Here is a 9,393-nt window from a genome sequence, read left to right as displayed (position 1 = left end):
ATGGATCCACCCAACGCCGACATTCTCGAATTGAAAGAGATGATGGGGGAGTTGTTCAAAGTCGTGCAGGGGCTCACCTTGGGGCAGAAAGCAATTGCTGAGAGGTTGGATAGGATTGAAAGCTGGATGATAAAGGAGAAAGTTCAGGGAAGGGCTCCGTCATCCGTAGTAAAGAAGCCCTCTGGCAATGGTCAGCTCAAGAAGGAGGTTGAATCAGGTGGTGTGAAGGCCAAAAAAGAACGCAGTCAGGATCGTTACCACCCTTATGCTGCCACTGTAACCATTCCTGTTGATGATCCACCTGTACAACAGCAACAACCGCTACCTCAACAGAAGGCACCGAAAGCTAAGGGCCAAGTGAAGAAGGGGACGACGGATCGTCAGTTTAATAAGCCACCCGTGACTTATACCCTTCTGTTCAAGAGGTTGAGGGATCTTGGGTTAGTTCGGCCGAGGATATTGGTTCCTGTAGAACTGCATCAGAGGCCTGCAAACTACGATGAGAATGCCAAGTGCGAGTTCCATTCTAGGGCACCAGGACATAACATTGAGGGTTGTAGAGCTTTTAAGCATGCCGTCCAAGATATGGTGGATTCTAAGGCCATCAGTTTGGCACCGATACTAAATGATAATGCTAACCCCGTGCCAATGCATGGTCCTGTAGAGGTGAAGGTGATGTCAAAGGATAAGAGAGGAACAGAGGTGACTGAGGGGGGTCAGTTAAAAACTCCAATGTCTGTGGTCCCGAAACATCTGATGAAGAGTGGAGCATTCCCTAGTGTTGATAATTGTTGTGCGGCTGTCGCTACAAATGGGTGTGCAATGATGAGTGAGACGATTCAGAAGATGATGGAAGTAGAAATGGACGGTGAGAAATTTGAAACACCAAGTCAGGCAGTTGAAACCATCAAGGTAGAGGATGCCATTCTAGTTGAGAAAGAGAAGAAGCTGTCCATTTCTTCTTACAAACAGGCCATGGAAGTGGTGAAGAGCGGAGAAGCCCTAGGCTGGGGAAAGATCATAGACATTATGGTGAAAGCAGATATGTTCGGGGTTGGCTATCAGCCAGATCAAGAGTCGTCTAGACAAAATAGAGGACGTTGTCAACCGTTCACATTCATCAGTGCAGGAATGCTGGATCCTGGTCACGCCTGTACAGTGGGTGAAGAGATTGACTGTGACCGCGAGCTTGAATCGTGGATAAAATCGTGCGTACCAGGGAACTGGAAGGCCTCAAAGATCATCACCGTCACTCATCATGAAGAGTAGTATTTCTGTTTTTCAATTCTGTTTGCATGAAAGCCATACGTTTTGCCCGAAACGTAATGGTCCATTGTAAGGGCCATCTCATGTGCTTCATCGTGCAACATTTTGCATCATTAATAAATGGATGTTTTTGTGATTAAAAGCGGTGTTCCCTGTCTTTCATTTATTTTTGCAGTTTAAAAATAAAAAAATAAAAAAATAAAAAAAGTGGCAATGTTTATTTTCATTTTTCTTTCCTTTTGATTTGCCTTGTTCCGACTTCAAAAGTGACTATCCTCCTGATCTCATTGATAACAATTCGGTTACACCTCTGTATGACTTCGACAATCCGATCTATCATGCCGAAGAAGAAGGCGAAGAAGATTGTGATCTGCTGGAATTAGCCAGGTTGTTGAAACAAGAGGAGAAGGTGATTCAACCGCACGAGGAGCGATTCAAGATTGTTATTCCAGGCACCGCCGAGGTCAGAAAGTGAAAGTTGGGGCCGCTTCAGAGGCAAATGTCAGGAGCAGAATGGGAGCACTGTTAAGAAAGCAGGTTGATACCTTAGCCTGGTCGTATCAGAAACCGATGTCGTTGTGCACAAGCTACCATTGAGAGAAGACTGTCCTCTAGAGAAGCAGAACGCCGGTGCCACGTATCAGAGTGACTTTGTTTCATGATATGATTCATCGTGGAATAAAATGCTATGTTGATGACATGATAGCAAAGTCCCAAACAGAAAAGGGGCATCTGGTGGATCTGGCCAAGTTGTTTGACCGGATTGAGACGACTCAGACTGAGGTTGAGTCCGAATCAGTGCACTTGTGGAGTGCTGTCCGGTAAACTGCTGAGGTTTATTGTGAGCGGATAAGAGGAATCGAGGTCGATCCTGCTAAAAAAAAAAGAGATATAAAGAAGAAAAAGCAATACGAGAAATGCCTGAACCGAAAACAAAAGAAGGTTCGTGGTTTCTTAGATAGATTGAATTGCATTTCACGGTTCATATCTCATCTGATAGCCACGTGGGAACCCATTCAAGAAAAAAAGGGAGCAAACGGTCAGGTGGATAATGATTGCCAAGGGGCATTGAAAGATAAAAGAATAAGTTGCAGGAACCTCTGATTCTGATGCCTCCTGTGGAAGGAACAACTGTTAATCTGGTACTTGACAGCCCTCGAGGGGTCTATGAGGTGCGTATTGTGTCAGCATGACAAGTCTGGTCGAAAAGAGCATGCAATTTACCTTAGCAAAAAGTTTATCGACTGTGAAACAATACATTCACTGCTCGAGAAAACTTGTTGTACTTTGGCATAGGCTGCTCGCCGACTGAGACAGTATATGCTGGTTCATACCATTTTGTGGATGTCCAAGATGGATCCGATCAAGTATGCGTTTGAGAAGTCAGCATCGACCGGACGGGTGGCGAGAGGGCAAATGATGTTGACTGAATACGATATTCAGTATACCTCTCAGAAAGCAATCGAGGGGAGTGTATTGTCCGATTACATCGCCCCGCAACCCATTGAGGATTATCAACCAAGGAAGTTTGAGTTCCCTGATGAGGACATCTCGAGGTGCTCAAATCGAAAGATTGTGTGGAACCGATCCCGGAGGAGGGGCCTGAACCTGAATCCGAACGGATTCTGATGTCTGATGGGGTTAATGTGGATGAGTTAGTGTCGTTTTGGTTACGCCGAAAAGATCCCACATTCCTTTTGTTGCCCGGATAACATTTGAATGCACCAACAATGGTGGCTGAGTACGAAGCTTGTATCCTGGGTATCGATCTCCGGTGCGTACGTCTACTGGGGCAACGCCGCGCTCGCTCGTGTATGGGATAGAAGTGGTATTACCTACTGAAGTCTAGATCCCATTATGGAGAGTCCTGATGGATGAGAAATTAGAGAAGGCTGAGTGGATAAGGACTCGGTATGACGCGTTGAGCCTGACTGAGGAAAAGAGGCTGGCAGTTACTTGTCATGGGGCAGTTGTACCCAGTGAATGAAGCGTGTTGTTGACCGAAAGTGCGACCTCGTGCGTACCACGTGGGAGTGCTGGTATTGAAAAGGATCCTTCCTCCTCAACGATCGTAGGGGCAAGTGGACACACAATTATGAAGGTCCATTCGTGGTCAAGAAGGTTTTCTCTGGTGGAGCCTTGTTGTTGACGACCATGGATGACGAGGATTCTCCATCCCTTGTGAATGCGGACGCAGTTAAAAGATACTTCGTAAGAGAGACCCGCTGGACGAAAAGAATAAAAGAGTCCAGGCAAAAATGGGCATCCCGGCGAACCAAAGAAAAAAAAAAGGAAAAGGTTCGGGCAAAAGTTAGGGATAAAAAAAGAAAAAACCGTACACCAGGCAAGTCGAAAACCCCACAAGGGCGGCTTGGGCAAAAAAGGGTATCTCGGTGGACTGAAAACCCGAAAGGAGGTCCAGGAAAAAGAGGGAATGAAACGAACAACTGCGTCCAGCATGATCGTTTATGCTTGAGATATGACTTGGATAATCTCCGACAGAGATCGATCGGAAGCGTCTTGTTCAGAAGACAGAAAGTGCGGAAAGTCTTGAGGACATATGGGGTGTAACCGAGTTGAAACCCGATGAGATCACGGTTTCACGTTTCCATTAGGATAGATTTTTCCTTTCATGCGCGATCACCTCTTTTCAGGGATTGCTTCCTGTGTGTTTCTCGGTTTTGAGCCACCTTTTGTTCAGTCAATAAATGCGTGTTCAGTCAAATAATTTTGTTTTTGTTTTCATGACCGCTTTGATTGCAAAAACATCTATTTATTTTTGATAAGCATATTTGCATTTTGAAATATAGAGGTTCCTTCCGATGCATGCTTATAAGATTGAAATCTGGAAATCTTATTCGGAAGTTTGAGTGACCTAGGTGTTGAAATGTTGGCACGCCTAGGGCACGCTTTTATCTAACGATCTCTTGTGCAGGTGCTGTTAGATATCTTCATTCACTTGCAGTTGGTGATGGGTAACATTTTGACAGGAGATCCCTACAGAGTCTAATCAGGGGCAAGGGATAGAAGAACGGTGAAGAGATGAAAGAATTGCAACGATGATCCTAGAGGGTAATCAAGAAGACTCTTCAAAGTCTGAAGATTGGAGAGTTTGCCCGGATATGAGGAGGCCATTTGTCTCAAAGCAAGGAAGAGACGAGAATATTAGGTGATGAATCAGAAAAGACCGGATGAGTCTGGGAGTCTCTCAAAAGTGGAAAGTTGACACTGTGGTTAGATAATGAATGTCGGTGTTCGACGAATCGATGGGCGTTCCATGTCAAATAGGCCGTATCTCCCCAGTGGGTTGGAAAGTGTTATCTCCCTAGCAAATTCAAGATCAATGTCTCCTCAGCAAGCCTGAAGGTCTCCATATCCCCAGTGGAAGTGTCGGTGGGTAGATTGTTCCTAAGGGTTGAGGATGTTTCCCCAGCAGGCTTGAGAATGGCCGTTTCCCCAAGCAAGTCTGAAAGCTGCTAGAACCGCTATTCCCCAGCAGTCGGGTGGCAGGTCTGAAGGCTATGCTATTCCCAGCCAGTTTGAAGGCTGTTGGTCCCCACTGAGTCTGAAGGTTGTATCCCCAGCGGAGGTATCAGTGAGTAATCTGTTCCTCAGCAGTTGGATATGAAGTATTGTAATCCTCAGCATGGCCGTGAATCCCTTTTCCCAGCAGGGTTGTGATTGTCTCCCCAGCTATTTTGAAATAGCAGATCTCCCCAGCAGAGGTTTGTGTTGATGGTTTTCCCCAGCGAGTTCCCCAAGTGGATCAGGGTCGGTGAAGATTATCCCCAGTAGAGTTTATCCTACCTGTGGATTGGCCGCTATCCTCAGCAGAGGTGAGCATTGGTTGTTTCCCCTAGCGGGGTCCCTCAGTGGATTGGATTCAGGGAAGTTGTCCCGGTGAGATTTATCCTTTCTCCAACAGCAATGCTATTCGCCAGCACGGTTGAGAAGTTGGCGTGTTCCTCAGACAGAGTCTCCCCAGAGTTGACTTGGTTTCCTCTGCCGTCCCCAGAGTTTCAGATCAGCAAAGCACCCCCAGCAGTGCGTCTCCCCACAGAGTTGGAGAATCTATTCAGATTTGTATGCTCAGCAGAGCGACCATTTGCTCCTCAGCGGGAGTTTTCATCATTTGCATCTTGCATGTAGTAAACATTGCATCCTCAAATCGCGTAGCATTTTCATTCAGCATGGGGCATTACGCCATGGAAAATTCAAACATATGCATTCATGTGTTAAACCTAATCAGACCATATCCCCGGCAGAGGCGGATCATTGTTCAACATCTGTACGACACATTTGCTACAATTGCTCTTGACAGATAGCATTTAAGAGTGGTAATTCCCCAGAGGTTTATTTCCTCACCCGCAGGTGAGAGGAAAGCTTGATTCTCCCCAGTGAGATCCCCAATAAGTGTCTGGCCTTGCCTTGACATATGTAGATGTCATCCCTGTGATACCAGTAAGTGTCATGTCAGCACCCGTGTGTGTTCTTTTCTTTGGTGTCGGTAAACACCATTGTTTCGGTGCCGGTAAACATCAAGTCTCACCCCAGTCATCGGTAGATGTCTGATCGTCCTTTCTTTGGTGTCGGTACGCACCATTGTTTCGGTGTCGGTAAACATCGAGTCTTTCTCCCAGTCATCGGTAAATGTCTGGTCTTGCTTCACTTTTGTACGCATCATCTTTCGATGTCGGTAAACATTGTATCCCTTCCAAGTTCATCCGTTGATGTCTGGTCACCTCTCCGTTGGTGTCTATAAATGTAGAGCTTCTCCCGTTCGTCCGTTGACGTCTGGTGAGGTCTTACCCAGGTCATCCGTTGATGTCTGGTCACCTCTCTCCGTTGGTATCGATAAACGTCGAGCTTCTCCCGTTCGTCCGTTGACGTCTGGTCGAGTCTTCCTAGTTCATCCGATGATGTCTGGTCACCTCTCTCTGTTGGTGTCGATAAACGTCGAGCTTCTCCCGTTCGTCCGTTGATGTCTGGTCGAGTCTTCCCATTCATCCGTTGATGTCTAGCCACCTCTCCGTTGGTATTGGTAAACGTTGAGTTTTTCCCATTCGTCCGTTGACGTCTGGTTGTATCTCTTTCCATTCATCCGTTGATGTCTGGCCACCTCTCCGTTGGTATTGGTAAACGTTGAGTTTTTCCCATTCGTCCGTTGACGTCTGGTTGTATTTCTTTCCATTCATCCGTTGATGTCTGGTCACCTCTCTGTTGGTATTGGTAAACGTCGAGTTTTTCCTAGTCGTCCGTTGGCGTCTAGTTGTGATTTCTCATCCTATTCATCACCTGTTGATGTATGGTGGTGGTTCCTTTTCCTAAAAAAAATCAATCAAAATCCCTAGTGGAGTCGTTGGTAGACGTCTTGTCTGGTCCAATGGAAAATATCGGATTCAGTGGAAGTTGCCATTGGTGAACAGTCTTTTCTTGGATCCCCGCAGAGTGCAAATTTCTACGGTTCTTTGGTATTCAATCCCTGTGTACCTTGAAGGTCTGACAGCCGTTGCTCTCAGCCATTCAGGTTCCCAGTTGATTGAATAGGGGCAGCTATAGCACCTCAAATTTGCACCTCCCATTTGTACATTCATTTCATTTTTAGGTCATTAACATTGCATTCACATTGCATAGTCCATTACATCTCATCAGTCAAGACTGGTCAGGAGATTCAACTGTGCAAGAGAGCAAGAGCATTTTCCATGAGATGAAAGCCCTATGGTGGTTCCAATGAGCTTACATGACCCAAGGATCATTTTGAAGCAGTTTGGCCATTGGTTTGAGGTTCAAAGTCCACAGTGCATGACCAAGTCATCTGAGGCCCATAAAAGTCAACTACAAGTCAACTGAGGGCTAGGAGATGGAGAATTGGTTTGAGACACTTCATTCATGTTCAAACAAGTCTCATTTGACATTTCAAACACTCACATTGAAGAATTTGAAGTCAAGTCAAGAATTTCCCAAAATAGAAAGTGACCCATAATTTGGAATTTCCAAAAATGGAAAGGTTTTGGACCAACTTCAATTCAATTTTACATCATCAAGAAAGCTTCAAATGGAATTTTGTCCAACAAGAAAGTTGAAGATCTTTCTCTCCCATTTCCAAAAAGTCCAAGATCATGGATTTATGATGTGTGGTTGAGGAGATATTATCCAATCATGGCAAAGTGTGTTTAAAAATTCAAATGGGCATAACTTTTGAACCAAGGCTCCAATTTTGGTGGTTCTTTTTGCATTTTGCTCCTCATAACATGTAGTTTCCAAAACATCCATTACATGGCATGAATTTCACTTGCATGATCATGTGCTCATTCATGAAGTTTTTTGAAGGAAATTTCATAAAATCAATTTGGATGATTATATGCATAAGATACCAATTCCAAAGTGTGCATGGACTTTGTTTAAGTGGTTTTGGGCTTTATTTTGGTCCTGTTCACGCATGCACCTCATGCATGAGGTGAAAATCTAATTTTGTGCACACACCTTGCAACTTGCTAATCTCAATTGGTTTTGGCTTAAACATGTTTTCAGTATCATTAGAAAGACATATATAATGTTAATCACAACTGCATTTGGCATTAACAACAGTTTTCAGATCTAGATCTCAAAATCAACCAAATTTTTCTCTCATCAAGAACATTCAATTTTCTCACACAAAAGCCATTTCTCTTGTTGGAATCATGATCATGAAGTATTTCTGAGCAAGATTGGATGTGGATTTGGAGCAATTCGTGCCATATTTGATCATACATGAAGCTTGAAGGTTCAATGGAGATTTCAAAATCAACTGGATTCGTGCTTGTTTGAGCTTCAATTTTTCCATCAATCATCTCCACAAGCATTATAGAAGAGCTTTCGATCATTACCAGTCGTGGATAGTGCAGTTCAAAGGTTCTGCCCTTCAAGAGGTTAATCTTCGACCTCACTTAATCTCAAATTCATTATGACATTCGTGTAGATCTTTGATTGGTGATCATTCTGGTATAAAATTTGAATGAAATGGTGCATTATCCATGAAGATATATGAGTTTGAAGTTTTGATGTCATTTCTTATTTTCTTCGATCTGAGCTTGTTATGATGTTTTAGCATAATTTTATCGTTGATCTTTGATGTGCATGGAACAAGGATTTGAATGGTATAAATATTGTTGGATTCTGGAATGTTTTTGGATTTTCTAGAAATTTGCATTTGAAGTTCATCTTCATCTTCGTGACGAAGATGAAGATCATCACGTTTTCCAGATTCGCTACGAGTTTGCTATGAATTTGCTACGAGCGTTCATGATTTTCTACGAATTCTGGAAATTGCACCAGGCCAAGGGTTTCTCCAGTAAAACGCCACCGTTTTACTTGAGCGCGCATATTTGAAAATCAACCAGGTTCGATCCTAGCGCGAGCGAAATATTCAAATTGCCTTGCATTTTCACCTTTTCCCTCCCATTTGGCCATGCTAGTTCATGTTTTAACTTCAAATTTTTCCAAACTTCAGAAAATCATAACAAATTGAAAACTCATCCAATTTCATCCCAATTTTTTGCAAAATGCTCCTTATTCTATCTAGTTTTTTATGATCATAAATTGGAAAATTGTGCATGGATGGATTTTATTTGGTGCTAGGTTATGTGATCTTGTATCCCTTTGTGACCTTGCCTTGCTTATCTTGTTGTGAAATGCTTGTTGTTAATCCAATGAACTTGAAATTTTGCATGCTGATTCTAGACACATTGATGGACATTTTGGTTTTGATTTGACATTTTTCCCATGCTCCATTTCTGTTTTATGCTCATGCTAACATGGTGTGACAATTTGTGTCACACCTTTTGATGCTCTTACTTGTGCAATGTGATTGCCATGCCAAATGATCTCTAATGCTTCTGATTTTTTGTGTGATGGATATTTTGGATGTCTTGATTGCTCAGGAATTTTTCCAGAATTATTTGAATCATTTATGTTTTGATTGAGAATTTTCTTTCATGTTGATCATTTGGATGCCTTGAATTGGTCTTTGACTTCACTTGCTTGTTACATGGACTTGCTTATTGATTATGATTTGGTCCTTTTTAGGACTTATTCTTGAGTGATTAAACATGCTTTGTGTTGAGTTTGAAGTTCTGTTTTGGATTTTTG

This window comes from Lathyrus oleraceus, chromosome 3 (genome assembly GCF_024323335.1).
Source record: "Lathyrus oleraceus cultivar Zhongwan6 chromosome 3, CAAS_Psat_ZW6_1.0, whole genome shotgun sequence".
Classification (NCBI taxonomy): Eukaryota; Viridiplantae; Streptophyta; class Magnoliopsida; order Fabales; family Fabaceae; genus Lathyrus; species Lathyrus oleraceus.
This window is presented reverse-complemented; position numbering follows the sequence as displayed.